Source organism: Bos indicus x Bos taurus, chromosome 14, assembly GCF_003369695.1.
Source record: "Bos indicus x Bos taurus breed Angus x Brahman F1 hybrid chromosome 14, Bos_hybrid_MaternalHap_v2.0, whole genome shotgun sequence".
Classification (NCBI taxonomy): Eukaryota; Metazoa; Chordata; class Mammalia; order Artiodactyla; family Bovidae; genus Bos; species Bos indicus x Bos taurus.
In genome coordinates, this window is record NC_040089.1 from 3,549,752 (window position 1) to 3,563,973 (window position 14,222).

The 14,222-nt window shown below is 52.5% G+C and overlaps 1 long non-coding RNA gene across 1 annotated transcript; it reads left to right on the forward strand.

Annotated features, from left to right (window-relative positions):
* Positions 1–1,577: 1,577 nt before the first annotated feature.
* LOC113904075 lies at positions 1,578–8,131 on the forward strand. The gene is made up of 4 exons (XR_003514398.1): positions 1,578–1,618; positions 3,298–3,426; positions 4,002–4,065; positions 7,478–8,131. It is a non-coding gene; the product is annotated as an uncharacterized LOC113904075 (long non-coding RNA).
* Positions 8,132–14,222: the final 6,091 nt, after the last annotated feature.

A 14,222-nucleotide genomic window follows, 5' to 3' on the forward strand; every position in this document is an offset into this window, starting at 1 on the left:
AGATACTCAGAGAAGGGGGTGACGATATGCTCACAAAATGTCCCAGGGCTAAGCGTCCTCGACCACACAGTCCTTCCCCACAACGAACCTGAAGGGTGATATATTGTTCTTTTAATTGGTCACTGGATTCCATTTGCTAGGATTTTATTTAGAAATTTTCATCTATATTCATAAGTGCCGTTGGTCTACAATTCCTCTTTTGTTGTCGCTGTTCAGTCACTAAGTCATGTCTGACTCTGCGACCCCATGGACTGCAGCACGCCAGGCTTCCCTGTCCATCAGCATCTCCCGGAGCTTGCTCAAACTCATGTCCATCACGTCGGTGACGCCATCCAACCATCTCCTCCTCTGTCATCCCCTTCTTCCCCTGCCTTCAATCTTTCCCAGCACCAGGGTCTTTTCTAATGAGTTGACTCTTCACCTTATTTTGTATTAAAAGATATTCTAGATGCACAGAATGAATAAGGGAATTTCTCTTCTATCCTTTTCCATGGCCCCAAATAGTTTAAACAGTATTAAAATGATTAGTTCTTTAGAAATTAGATAAAATTCAGTGGTAAGCCGGTCTGATTCTGCCGTCTTTTCACTGACAGATCTCCAATCACCTTCTAATCTCTTCTATGGTAATTGGTCTATTAAAATTTTCCATTTTTTCTTGGGCTGATTTTGGTAATTTACTTTTACTAGGAAATCATCCATTTCCCTGAGGTTTTCAATTGTTATCACAGAGTTGCATATAATATTCTCTCATAATTATTTTTATCTCCCCTGTATCTGTAGTTATATTGGTATGTCTGCCTTCTCATTCCTAATCTTGTCTAATTTTACTCTGTCTCTCCATTCTCCATAATTGGACTCACGAGGGGTTTTTTTCTATTTTATTAGCCATTTCAAAGAACAAGCTTTTACATTTATATATTCTTCCCACTATTTAAAAATGTTTTCTATTTCATCGATTTCAGGTCTTAACCTTATGAATTCCCTTTTTATTGATTCTTTTGTTGTTTCTTTTCCTAATTGCTTGAAACAAACACTAAAAATGATGCCATGTTTAGTCTTTGCCCCTCTAATGGAAGTATGTCAGGCTGTGTGTTTCTAAGCTGTGTTAACTTTAGCATGTATGTATATATACATACATACGTACATATTTGATGTGGACTGTTTTAAAAGTCTTTATTGAATTTGTTCCAATATTGCTTCTGTTTTTTGTTTGTTTTGGTGGCAAGGCATGTGGGATCTTAGCTGCCCGACCAGCGATCGAACTCACACGCCCTCCATTGGAACGTGAAACCTTCACCACTAATAAGGGAGCCAAACACACTTTGTTTGCAAATGTAAAACAGTCCTGCATAACTCTCGGATTGAAGAGGAAAATCAAAAGAGAAATTACATACTATCTGGGAAAAGAAACAAGGAAAAAAATGTTGGAACATATACTAGGGACTTCCCTGGCGGTCCAGGGGTTAAGATTTCACCTTGCAATGCACGGCTTCCCTGGTGGCTCAGATGGTGAAGAATCCGCCTGCAACGCGGGAGACCCAGGTTCAGTCCCTGGGTCGGAAGTTCTCCTGGAGAAGGGCATGGCAAGCCACTCCTGTATTCTTGCCTGGAGACTCTGGTAAGTCACTCCAGTGTTCTTGCTTGGAGAATCCCATGGACAGAGGAATCTGGTAGGCTATACAGTCCATGGGGTCACAGAGTCAGACACGATTGAGTGACTAACACTTTCCCTCTATTGAATATGGCTGGAGCATGAGGCCTGTGAAAACTTCACTCTTATGTTCTTTAATCTGATAATATTTTCTTGTGAGCCTATTATATCCTGATTTTCTTCAGTGACCTTTGGGCACATAAACAGGGATTCACTATTTGATTTAAAATGTATATATATATATATACATATATATAAATGTATAAAACTGCATGTTATATATCCATTCACAGTTATTATTTGCATTATTCAATTCTGTTATTACTTTGTTGTTTTTTAATTTTAAATATACATAAAAGCAGAGAGATAACACATAAAAGCATCCATCACCAAGATTCAATAGCTGTACATTTTGCTATGTTTGTTTTTACTGCGGTATTTAGAATTAAATTATAGGCTTCATTTCACCCCTAGACACTAGTTTGCCTCTTCCCTACTTAACCATGAAACTGTTGCTGTACCTGAGAAAATAACGATGATGTTCTATAATATAGAACTCCATCCATAGTCAAATTTCCCTAATTGTCCCTAAAATGACTTTTAAAAACCTGATTTGTTCAAACTAGGTTCGAGTCAATGGCCATGCAATATATTTGATTGCCTCGTAACTTCCAATTGCTTCCTAATTTCTAACACTCTTGTCCATTTCTCACAAAAAGGTGCAGTTTTTTCTCACTATGATTTTACCTGTCTCAGGTTCTCCTTCCTTTACTAGTAGGTTTCACTTGGATAAGTAGTTGTTTGTTGTTGTTTTTAAATACAGGCTTATGACCGCATAGCACTTCACTGTATAACATTCTAACGTATCATATACAATTATTTTAAACCATGTTGAAATTAATATCTGCCAGTCCTACTTGATACTTTGTTTTCATCTGCTTTATCCTTGTAGATGTTTTCCCAGAAATGGATCTTATCTTTTAATATTTATTTGGCTGTGTCGAGTCTCCCTTGCATCATGCGGGATCTTTCATTGTGGCACGTGTACTCAGTTGCTGTGTGGGACGTGGGATCCTAGTTCACGACCTGGGATCCAGCCTGCACGTTGCAAGCCAGATTCTAAACCACTGGACCACCAGGGAGGTCCCTCTCAGCAATTTATTTTAAATATATAAAATATTACTTTGTTTCAAGTGTGTTTCTAATAAACAGCTGACAACTGGCCTGCCTTCCTGTTGCGTGTTGAACCCAGTGTGATAGGGTCTATCCTTCCACGGGAGAACTGGATGCTTTCCACTGAAGCTCCGAACACTTACATATATAATGTAGCTCCTGTGAGATGCTGTTGTTGATTATTTTGTATCATTGTTTCTACCTCACTTTTGATGACTTGATCAAGTTGCTGTTCCTTCCATCTTCCCCTTTCTTAATCTGGAAGTCGCCACGTAGGCCCTTTTCTCACGTGTCTCCCCCAGATTCATATGTTGAAGCAGTCACTCTCAGAGTAGCTGTTTTGGGGATGGAGATTCTTGGGGGTAATTAAGGTTAAATGATGTCATAAGGATGGGTCCCAGATCCAGGAGGATTAGTGCCCTTCTAGGAAGAGACACCAGAACTCTCTCTCTCTCTCCTGCCCCTCCTTCCAGCACTGCCAAAAGAAGAGGTCATGTGAGTACCCAGCAAGATGGGAGCCGTCGCAAACCGAGAGGCAAGACTTCAGAACAAAACCTGTCTTGCAGGCCCCTTGATCCTGGACTTCCAGCCTCCAGAAACAAGTATGTGTTGTGCAAGCCTGTGGCAAGACTGGTATTTTGTTATGCTCACCCAAGCGGATAGACCCTAAGACTCCTTCCATTGCGCTGATGGTTCCGTTTCCCACATCTCTCTGCTTTGAAAGTAAGACACCAACTATTCCACACAATAAGATGTTCTATTTTTCTGCTAATTATTCCCCCTCAGTCTAAGAAGATGACCCTTCCAGACATCTTTTATTTTCTTCCTTTCCCCTTCCCCTCCAAGATGAGATCCTTGCAAAGTTTATCATTTGCGCCCCCCCTCCCCCGGCCATAACTCATAGCTACTGCTGAGCTATGACTTTTGTAAATAGACTATCATTAGAATTTTTCCTCCCAGTACAGACCTTCAATTTCAGGAACCCTTACTTAGCACTTAGATGGCACAGTCTGAGACAGGTCTATCCTGATTCATTTTTGTTTAATTTACCCGCATATCAAGGTCTGCTGCTCACTATGTCTTTCCCTTTTCATTTTCTTCATTCTCTGGGCTCTGTCCTGTCTCTTTTATTTCCAGATTTGAGTCTTCTCTTGAGTCTTTTTTTTTTTTTCCTCAGAAGGGGCAGGGAATAGACGAGAATTTGGAAAGTGTCATCGCAGAATCTTCCTTCGGCTTCACAGGTGAGCGGGAACTTACCTGGGAACAGGATGCTCAGGCGAAGGTCTATGCTGGGCATGAAAGTGGACAGAAGTCCACTGGCGTGGCCTCCAGATGTGATAGAGGAGGTTTCTGGGCAGAAGCCTTTGGGACCGTGGTGAGATCTGCCAGGTTCCCTCTCCCTGTCAGGGATCATGGGAGCCTAGGGCAGGCGAGTGTCTGCCAGCCTGGGTCTCAGTGGACCAGTGCGAAGAGCTACTGTCAACTCAACATGAGCAGGATGAGCCTTTGTGATCTGAATGACTGATTTTGTTTTTCATTTAAAAATTGTTCTGGTACTGATGTGTCTTAGTCAGCTCAGGCTGCTGTAAGGAAATGCCGCAGACGGTGAGGGTGACACCAGACACTTAGCCCTCACAGCTCTGGAGGCTGGGGAGCCCAGGCTCAGCGCCTGGCAGGGGCCCTCTTCCTGGTTTGCAGATGGCCCGTTCTCATCCTGTCCTCATGTGGCTGAGGCGGCCATAGGGGAGGTGGTTTCTGGTCTCCTCCTCTTTCTATAAGAACTCTAATCCCGTTGGGGGCCCCACTCCTGGGACCTCATCTAAACCTGTTACCCCCCACAAATGCCCCACAACCAAGTGCCATCACGCTGGGGGTTAGGGTTTCAGCAAATGAATCTGGTGGGAGGGTCACAAGCACTCAGTCCATAACTTGCTGGATAACCCACCCCATCTGACTCATTCAGAAGCCATTTGGATATGGGATGCTCTCACTCTCCAGGTATAATTCTCTCCCTCCTGTCGGGCTCTGGCCCCTCCCCCCACCTCTCCCACCCAGGTGGTATGATTTTTCTTTATCAGCAAAATACCCCCATGTTTGTCTGTGTCCCCCAGGAAGCAGATGTTGCAATGCAACTAATTACACAAGAAATTTACTAGGGAGGACGCTTAAGTGAGGGGTTTCTCAAGTGGCTCAGTGGTAAAGAATCCGCCTGCCAATGCAGGAGACACAGGAGATGAGGGTTTGATCCCTGGGTCGGGAAGATCCTCTGGAGGAGGAAATGGCAACTCACTCCAGTATTCTTGCCTGGAGAATCCCACGGGCAGAGGAGCCTGGTGGGCACAGTCCAGGGGATGCAGAGTCGACATGACTGAATACGCACAGTGCTCAGTCACTTTGAGAGGAAACGGGGAGGGAGCTGGGAGAGCCATCATACCGTGGTCCCACTTAAGTGAAAGAGAGAGGGAAGGAAGGATGGCAGGTGGAAACTGAATACTCAGTCAAATCCTGCTGCCAAAGATGCCTGCTCAGAAAAGGCAGATGGACAGGAGATGAAGTGAGGCCTGGCCCCAGAGTCTGGCCTGACCCTTCTCCCGATGCTCTCCACAACGGCTGAGACACCTGCCGTGCAGGCCAGACCACGGGTCAGTATGGCCAAGCACGGCTGCACAGGGGAGGGCGCAGGGTGGGTGCGCTGAGCTGTAGACAGCACTGTGGATGCGGGATCAGAGGTGAGCACGTACACGGCGCCTTGGGCTGTGACGTGTAAGCTTCCTGACCGCACCTCTGTGCCTCCAGGGCCTGGACCAGGAACCGGCCGAGTAGATGCTTAACAGACACTTGTGTCAAGAAAGAATGAACACCGGTAGCTCTATTCTGGCCTCAGATTCTAAAATGAAGTCTGGGAGAGAGACAGAGACACTGGGGTGGGAACACCAAAGAGAAGTTCATCTGGACCGAAGTCAGGGACACTTACCCCAATAGTATCAGCCCTGCCCAGCATCTCCCCGCTTCTTTCTGATCTGCCCCCACCCCCACCCCTTTGATTCCTGTATCTCCCCTTCTTCTCTCTGATGCCCCCAGGCTCTCTAGCCTTCTCTCTGGTCCTCCACTCCCCAGCCCTTCCTTTCTGATGTCATGATCCTCCTGTTCCAGCCCCTGCTCTGCTGGGTTCAAAATCGTAGGACAGTCGTGCAGGAGTCAACAGTGTCCCTGCACTTAGAAAAGAAACAGTAGCCCATGAGAGTGAAAAAAAGTGAAAGTGTTAGTCATTTGGTTGTCTGCCTCTTTGAGATCCTATGGACTGTAGCTTGCCAGGCTCCTCTGTTCATGGGATTCTCCAGGCAAGAATCCTGGAGTGGGTTGCCAGTCCCTTCTCCAGGGCATCTTCCTGACCCAGTGATAGAACCCAGGTCTCCTACATTGCAGGCAGATTCTTTACCATCTGAGTTTCCAGGGAAGTCCAGCTTATGAGAGAGTGAGGTTCAAAGCTGGAGACAGAGACAAACACGACCAGCTCGGCTTCCTTCACTGCTTGCCTGTGCCACTGACTCTGCTAAGGGCAAAACATACCATGTCCCCATTTCACAGATGAGGAAACTGAGACTCAGGTGAAGTAACAGGCCCAAGGTCAACCTAGGACCATCCAACTCTGTAGCCAAGCAGCTTGCACTACGCCTACCCCAAGCTCAGAGACTGCTGGTGTGGTGCCTGGCTCACCTTATGGCTTTTGATCCTCGCCCCCACCTCCAGGCTGGAGAGCTCCCCAGGCACACTGCGGGGCTGATACTGCAGGAAGGGGCTGCCCCACACCATCCAATGAGGGGGTGTGCCTAAGCTCCCTCCCTACGCAGTGCACACATGGACTTCCGTGAGTGCACCAGTGAAATCCATCTTCCTCCCATAGCCTCAGAGAACCTTCATGATCTGGTCCGGCCTCCCATCCCCCTGGAGGCTCAGAGCCCTGCCCTCTGAACTCACCTTGTGCCAACTTCCCCCAGGCTTACATCCCAGTCACATCTGCCTTCTGGCTCTTCCCTGAAGAAGCCAAGACCCCTCCCCTGGCCCCAGGGCCTTTGCACAGGCTGCTCCCTCTGCTTAGACGCCCTTTCCTGGATCTGAACATGTCGTTCACGCCTCTGTTTCAGTGCCATCCCTGAATTGTTCTTCAGTTGCCGAGTCGTGTCTGACTCTTTGTGACCCCATGGACTGCAGCATGCCAGGCCTTCCTGTCCCTCATATTCCCTAGGAGTTTGCCCAAATTCATGTCCATTGAGTCGGTGATGCCATCCAACCATCTCATCCTATGTCACCCTCTTCTGCCCTCAATCTTTCCCAGCATCAGGGTCTTTTCCAATGAGTCAGCTATTTGCATCAGGTGGCCAAAGTATTGGAGCTTCAGCTTCAGCATCAGTCCTTGCAATGAACATTCAGGTTTGATCTCCTTTAGGATGGACTGGTTTGATCTCCTTGTGGTCCAAGGGACTCTCAAGAGTCTCCTCCAGCACCGCAGTTCAAAAGCATCAGTTCTTTGGTGCTCCATCTCTGACTACCACCCCCACTAACGTCCCTCCGTCCAGCCCACATTTCACCGTCCCAGTCACCCACTCCTGGCTTTACCCTGATGGTTAACTGGTTCACTGTTTATTCTCCCAGCAGGACGACTGTTCCTTGACAGCAGGGACCTTGCTACTGGCTCCCTAACACCCCTGGAGGCAAGAGCTGGATTGTCAAACTGTGTAGACCCCCTGGAGACCCTCCGGGGATGGGAGCCGGACCTGACCTTGGGGGCCTGATAGGTGCATGGTGTCCCAGCCCTGGTGACGATGACGACTCTGTGATCTCCCATAAGTGCCTGGACTTCTCTGGGCTGCCACCTCCTGACTTGTCAAATCCCTTCCGGCACCGTGGGAAGAGAATCAAGCCCTGAACAGTGCTGTACAACACGTGTATCCTCAAAGCGTTCGCTGTGCCTGCTCCACGCTCAGAACCAGGGAGGGCCATCAGCCTGTCCCGCAGCCTGGGGACTGGCAGGCAAAGTCCCCTCTGCCAGGAAGCCCTCTGGGGGCCAGAGTTGAGGCTAGTCTGGGTGCCCACACCCCCACGTGACCCACAGGTCTCCAACTCCAGACCTGCCATCTCCTGTTCACTTTGCATCACAAACTCCCAGTCCTCTCCTGGCATAGAGGCCCCCAGGCTGGCAAGTGCTGTCAGGACAGAGAGCAGCTCAGGGGCAGAGAAAGCCCCTCTGAAGCGCCAGACCCTGCAGAGCCCCCCGGGTGGTAATTAAACTCTGTGGATGTTTCCTGAGCCCTACTCTGCTGGGACTCAGGTCAGACAAGCCCTGTCCTGGCATTCTTCGCGGCCTGGAGCAACGCAGGGGATGGAGTAACCGTGCTGAGGTCAGGACTGTTACAGGGGCACACGGGCCGTGCCCTAGACCTGGCCTGAGCCAGGAGGGCTCCCTGGAGGAGGCACCCTGCCCTCTCTCCCCTCCCTTGAGAGGGTGACGAGCCCTGTAATGATATACAGGATACACCTGCAAGTCCCCAAATAGCAGCAGTGCGTACAGGGACGCCGCATTCTTGCTGCGAAATTGCTGCCACCTTGGCTGCGTTTGCAAAAATACCTTCTGCCACACAAAGGTGAAAATGGCAGAGGCGAGAACCAGGCTTCGGAAAAGGAAAAATATTTAAACACCTTCCTCAGGGACCTGTAAGCTCTCGGCACGGGGACAGTGATGGCGCCGTGTGACTGGGCTAAAGTTAGCTCCCACCGGGGTAGCTGGCTGCGAGCAGCGTCTCCACTGCGAGCGTGTGGTGGCTGGCACAGCTCCTTGGCCGGCGGGCAGGGCGGTGCGGAGAGGAGGGCAGTGGACCCACACTGCGTGCCCCCCGCCCCCCACGGGCACCGCACACGCCTGCCTGCACTGCATCTGGACGGATGGGGGCACCTCTGCCCTTGCCAACCAACCCGGGGGTGCACAGAGGGGGTCACTCACTGGCCTGGGGTCACTCACTGGCCCGCGGTCACAGCAGGTGGAGACGACAAACCTGGAATTGGGATCCCAGCCACCGAACTCAGAAGGCTGTTCCACATCGAGTACCATTAGGGTCCACCTGGGAGAATCGAGTTTGCAAATGAGGGAGAGAGCCGGTCACACTGCGTGTGCGCCTTGCAGACAGGCTGCTTCCGTGGAGACGGTCCCCAGCTGGACCTCCACACCCCGGCTCTGTCCCTTCCCCATGCTGGACAATTTTTGGGTGTTCCTGTCCAACGACAGCAATTACCGCATCAAATGATCCTGTCTCACACCCAAGTTCAGGCTTTCTCAACGTCCTTGGTTAGAGCATTCTCCATAAACTATTGTTTCTGTTTATTCTTAACAGCAGGAGATTTTTCTAGATTTCTTATTTTTATTTATATTATCGTTTTTATTATGAAGGAGAAGAGCTGGGTTCAACAAATGTTGAACGTCTCTCTATGGGTGTTTAACCATTAGTTCAGGCCCTGGGTGATGAGGAGGTGACTGAGAAAGGTCACCGATGCCATTTCCTGGCCACCGCTATGTCGTTCTCAAATCCATTTCATTAATCTAGTCAGCAAACGCCCAGGAGCCTCTGCTCTGCCAAGCGCTGGGTACCCAGCAGCGGAGGTCGGGGACAGGATGCCCCTCCCCCTGCCCAGGAGCCCCGCTGTGGGCGTGGACACGCGCCCTCCCATCTCCTGGGCCTGGTTTGGGAACAGCCTCTTGCAGGTACTGGCCCTGCTGCCCTGGCCTCAGTTAATGAGACCCTCCTGGTGGGCACAGGGTTTGGGTTCCTCCATCTGTCCCCCTCGGGAGCTGTCAGCTGGTGAAGCTTCTGCCGATGGCCTGATTGATCCTGGCAGTGCTGAGGCTCCGTGGGGAAAGCGATGGAGCTATTTATGGATCAGGTATGGAGCTGGGCAGTTGTTCAGGCCGCATTAAGAAGCCTGAAATCCATTAATCACGTTTCCTCCAGTAAAGCAAGGGCATGTGAGTGCGGCGGGCACTGGGGGCCGTCCTTGGTTTGAAGGAAGGGGCCTTGGCCTGGCCTTGCCTCCGCCCTCATTCGCATGTCAGCCCAAGTCCCAGGGAGCGTTGGCCGGCTCCTCATTGACTAGATGAAATTCCCACTCTTAAAAGTCTTCTGACTCTGGGGGCACATCCGGAGCTCTGATTCCGCACACTGATTGTTCCTGCAACAGTTTATAGAGTGCGATCTCCTAGGCGTCTTTGCCCACCCAGCCGCAATTTGAGACCCCACTGCACACGGAGAACGCTGGGGCTCAGAAACCTCATGTGAGACCTCTTAGGGCCCACGTCTCAAGGAGGAGCCCTGCCCAGTTTGGGGCGCACGTCCTCACATCACCTGCTGATCAATATTCAGGGAAGCTGGAAGTCCAACAACCAGAAGCTCATGGGCTGTGACAGTTCACTCTCTGAACAACCTCCCTGGCCCCCGATATGACCTCCTGGAACCCTCTGGGCACACTGAGCCAGGCCCAGCCTCAGTTTCCCTTTTGTGTCATGGCTCTGCTTCTTGTATCTCAAACCCTGGGCCCCTTTCCTGCCCTCCTTCCCCAACTCTCGCCGCATCAGCCCTGCGGCTGGCCCTGGCCTCTCTGGGTCTAATCACAGAGCCAGTGAAGTCACTGTGAGCCCTTCCTGGGTACCAAGGACTGGGCTGACCCTCCCTCTTCCTTCGCAGCCTTGCGGCCTGGGCTGGAAGAGAAGGGCATGGCCTCCCAGCTCCTAGCACGTTCCACCAAGCACTTGCAGTCATGGTCACTGCCCCAAGTGTGGAGCCTTGGCCTTATCACCAGCCAATGGGATGCCGGTGGCCTCACAGGGTCAACATGAGTACTTGGTGCCCCAGCTCAAGCTGAACACCCAGCAGGTGCTCGAGAAAGACTCCCTCGGGACCATCACAGCAGGGGCCATACACCATTATCGTGGTGCCACTCTCAATCAAGAGCTTCTCATGGCCCCCTCTGTCCTCCTACAATGGGTGTAAACTCTCCTTTGCCATGGGGCCAGATTGGTGATGGCCCTGAAAGGAAACAGGGGAGTACTGAGCCCAGAATGAACCCTGTGTGTGCACCTGTGTTCAAGATTCTCAGGCTGTAACAACAGATCCTGACCTAAGACAGGGCTGGGGTTGATTAACAATGTCTGCGGCAGGCCCAGGTCAAGGGAAGGCAGCCCGTATGCTAACATCAGTGAGCTCAGCCTTGGCGCCACTCCCCTCTCCGAGCTCACTGCTTCCTGCTTGAGCTCCTGTTCCCTCCTGCCCTCTCTTCCACCTTTGTCTTTTGTGTTCTTTCTCCTTCACTGCACTGGACCCCCAGGGGCATCAGGGTCACGCCTAAACCTTGGGCACTTTGGGGTCCTGGCAGGTAACCACCTTTGCCATCTGCACAGCTTTTTTTTTCTCTTTCACTCTTTTGCCTCTAGTTCTTCCTGCCCTCCTATGAGAGATCCCGCTTGGGGCAGTGACCTCAGACCTACTGGCACATGAATTCAACTCTGCTCTTTAGTCTTTAACAAACATTTATTGTATACCTTGGGGCTTCCCTGATGGCTCAAATGGTAAAGAATCTTCCTACAATGCAGGAGACCTGGGCTCTATCCCTGGGTGGGGAAGATCCCCTGGAGAAAGTGAATGGCTACCCACTCCAGTATTCTTGCCTGGAGAATTCCACGGACAGAGGAGCCTACTGTGTGGCAGGTCCGGTGTGACTGAGTTGATGCTGGCATAGCTCCTGCCCTCAAGGAACTCACTGACTGGCAGGGGTGGTGTGACTGGCACTGAAGGAGTCACGGGATATAAGTTAGTGCAGGGATGCAGGCGCCTGCCTCATCCAGCCTGGGGACAGGGGAAGCTTCTGGAGGAGATGCCAGAGCTGGATCTTGACGACGAGGAGAGGAGAGCCTGAAGGGGCATGAAACGGTAATGAGGTGGAGGGAACAGCAAGAGCAAAGGCAGGGAGGAGTGAGGATTGGAAGAGGCCGCTGCCCTGGGCACTGGCCCCGCCCCATGGCGGGACCACCACAGACTCATCTGTTGATGGGGAAGGGGCGCTGGACCGGAAGTGAGGTCCACCTGACTGGCTGGCCTCCCTGGGTGAGGCAGGGTAGTGATTCTAACCCCAGGGGCTCTGGACACCTCACCATGTGTAGAGAACCGAGAAAACAAGTAGGCAGAGTTATAAAACCATGATATTATCTATTATCTAATCAGATACACCTGGCTTTACTAAAGACACTAATGGCCAGGGAGGCCCAGGGTCAGTTCCCCGGAGGAGCACAGACAGGCTGCCAGCGCACAGGTCTCCTGGGCACCAACTCACAGTGGCCTAAACCAAACAGTGAATGAAGCATTTGCTCCGGGGAGATGGCCTGCAGCGTTCCTCCACCCTCAAGACCTGAGCGGCTCCTCAAGAAATGCTTTCCCTGGGCTCTCATTGGCTAGGAGGTGAGCCACGCCCAGCCAATCACTGCAGGCTAGGGGAACCTGGCCGACTGGCCATACCTGGGATCTGGATCCACCTCCAGGCTGAGCTGGAGTTGGTGTTCCCAGACCACGGGGCAAAGAGGGAGGTGGTCTCTGCAGACCCACGTCCAGCAGCCTGCTTTCTGGACTGAGCAACCCACAGGGCTATAGCTGAGTGATTGCCGCGGGGATGAGTGTCTGGGGTCAGGGAAGGTGTCAAGACCCAGGCTCTGCTCCAGGTAGCTAACCTCCCCCTGCAGGTCAAGACCATGGCAGGACAGGGCAGTGTGGGTGCTGGGGGGACAGACCAGGGAGCCCTCCTCTTTCTTTTCTCCCCAATCAAGAACCCTCCAGAGGTCCGGCTCCCAGGCTTGTGTCTCTGGAGTCTAAAGGCTGTATTTGGAAGGGGAGAGGAAAGAAGGACCCTTGTCTGGGAGTGGTCTGGGGCTCTTCGTGGCACTGAACTTGGGGTCGGACGGCGGCCAGCCAGGTCCTTGAAGGAACGCAGGTCAGAAGCCAGGAGGAAGTTCAGTGCTGGTTCTGGACCCGAATTGCCTAGCAATTTACAGGTGGAAGCGTTCCCATCTGTAAAACAAGCGGTTCTGACTAGTTCGTCTCTGAGGTCCCTTCCAATGCTGCACACAAGGCTGCTCCGTTTGCCTGAAAGGTTGTAAACTGAATAAAAGTGGCTCCCTACGAAGCTTGGAATCCGTGGGTGGACAGCTTCCATCCCCCGCTCCCGCACCTGCCAGCGGGGACAACTTGGACTTTTCCTACCAGGGGTTGACTCAAACCGGGCGACCTGTGGGTCGGAGTCCGCTGCCCCCTGGTGGCGTCCGGGCGGCTTCCGGACGGCGTGGGCCCGACGGCTGTGACTCAGGGGTGGCGCCGCGGCCGCGCGGCGGGAGGCCCGGCTGGGGTTCCGCCGTGGGCCGAGCCGCCACGGCGCAATTAATTACCAGCTGCTGGGAATCCTTGTCGCCCGCTCGCGGTGACTCACCGGGCGGTCAGGCTCATTCGCCGAGCGCGGGGGCCTCGGTTTCCAAAATGAATTTTGGGGAGCGCGCCCGCTAGCGGGTGGGGCTCCCCGCCCCCGCGCCTGAGGGCGAGCTCGAACCCAGAGGGGACCCAGCGGCCCAGACGTCGCCCGCAGCACGGGTTCCCTTCCCCGGTACGCACGCCCGGGGCACAACCACCCGCAAGTCCCCAAAATGTGGTTGACAGCATTCCAGCCGGGGAGCCTCCGTGGGTCCCCAGACTCTCTTGACCCTGAGTCCTGTGAACAGGGAGCCCAGCACGGCCCGAGGGGATGCTCTGCAGGGATCTGGGCTCCTGGAGCGAGATGAGCGAGGGTTGAGTTTAATTCCCTGGCCTAGAGTCCATGGCTAGCTTCTGCTCCGTTTTTTTAGCCCGCCGCCCGGGGGAGGCGCCCCTTCCCTCAAGTCTCCCCTTTCTTGGCCGAGGTCCAAGGGAAGGGGCGCCCAGGGGTCTCCGCGACTCCCGCTTGCCCCTTCGGGCTTCATTGCTCAAAAGGCTATTAAAGGGGCTGGTGATCGAGGAAAACTCCCTCGACGACCTGAGGGAAGACGGGGGTGGGAAAGAGGGCAAAGGGGGCTGAAACAGAAGGCGAGTCGAGGCGAGCGAGGGCTCCTCTCTGGGCTCAGCGAGCAGCTGCGCCCAGGCCGAGTCCCGGGCTTCCTCCCCAGGCTGGCCGGGAGAGGCGCCGTCGCGAGGGGCGGAGAGCCGCGGGGAGGGTCAGGGTTGAGTTACGGGGGCACCCCGCGCCCAGCCTAGGGGAACTAAGGAGTGTTTCTCGGAAAAGCAACAGGAAGCGGACGGGGGAAAGCGGCGTCCTCCCCAGCGGCCCCATCCCAGGAGCCGCG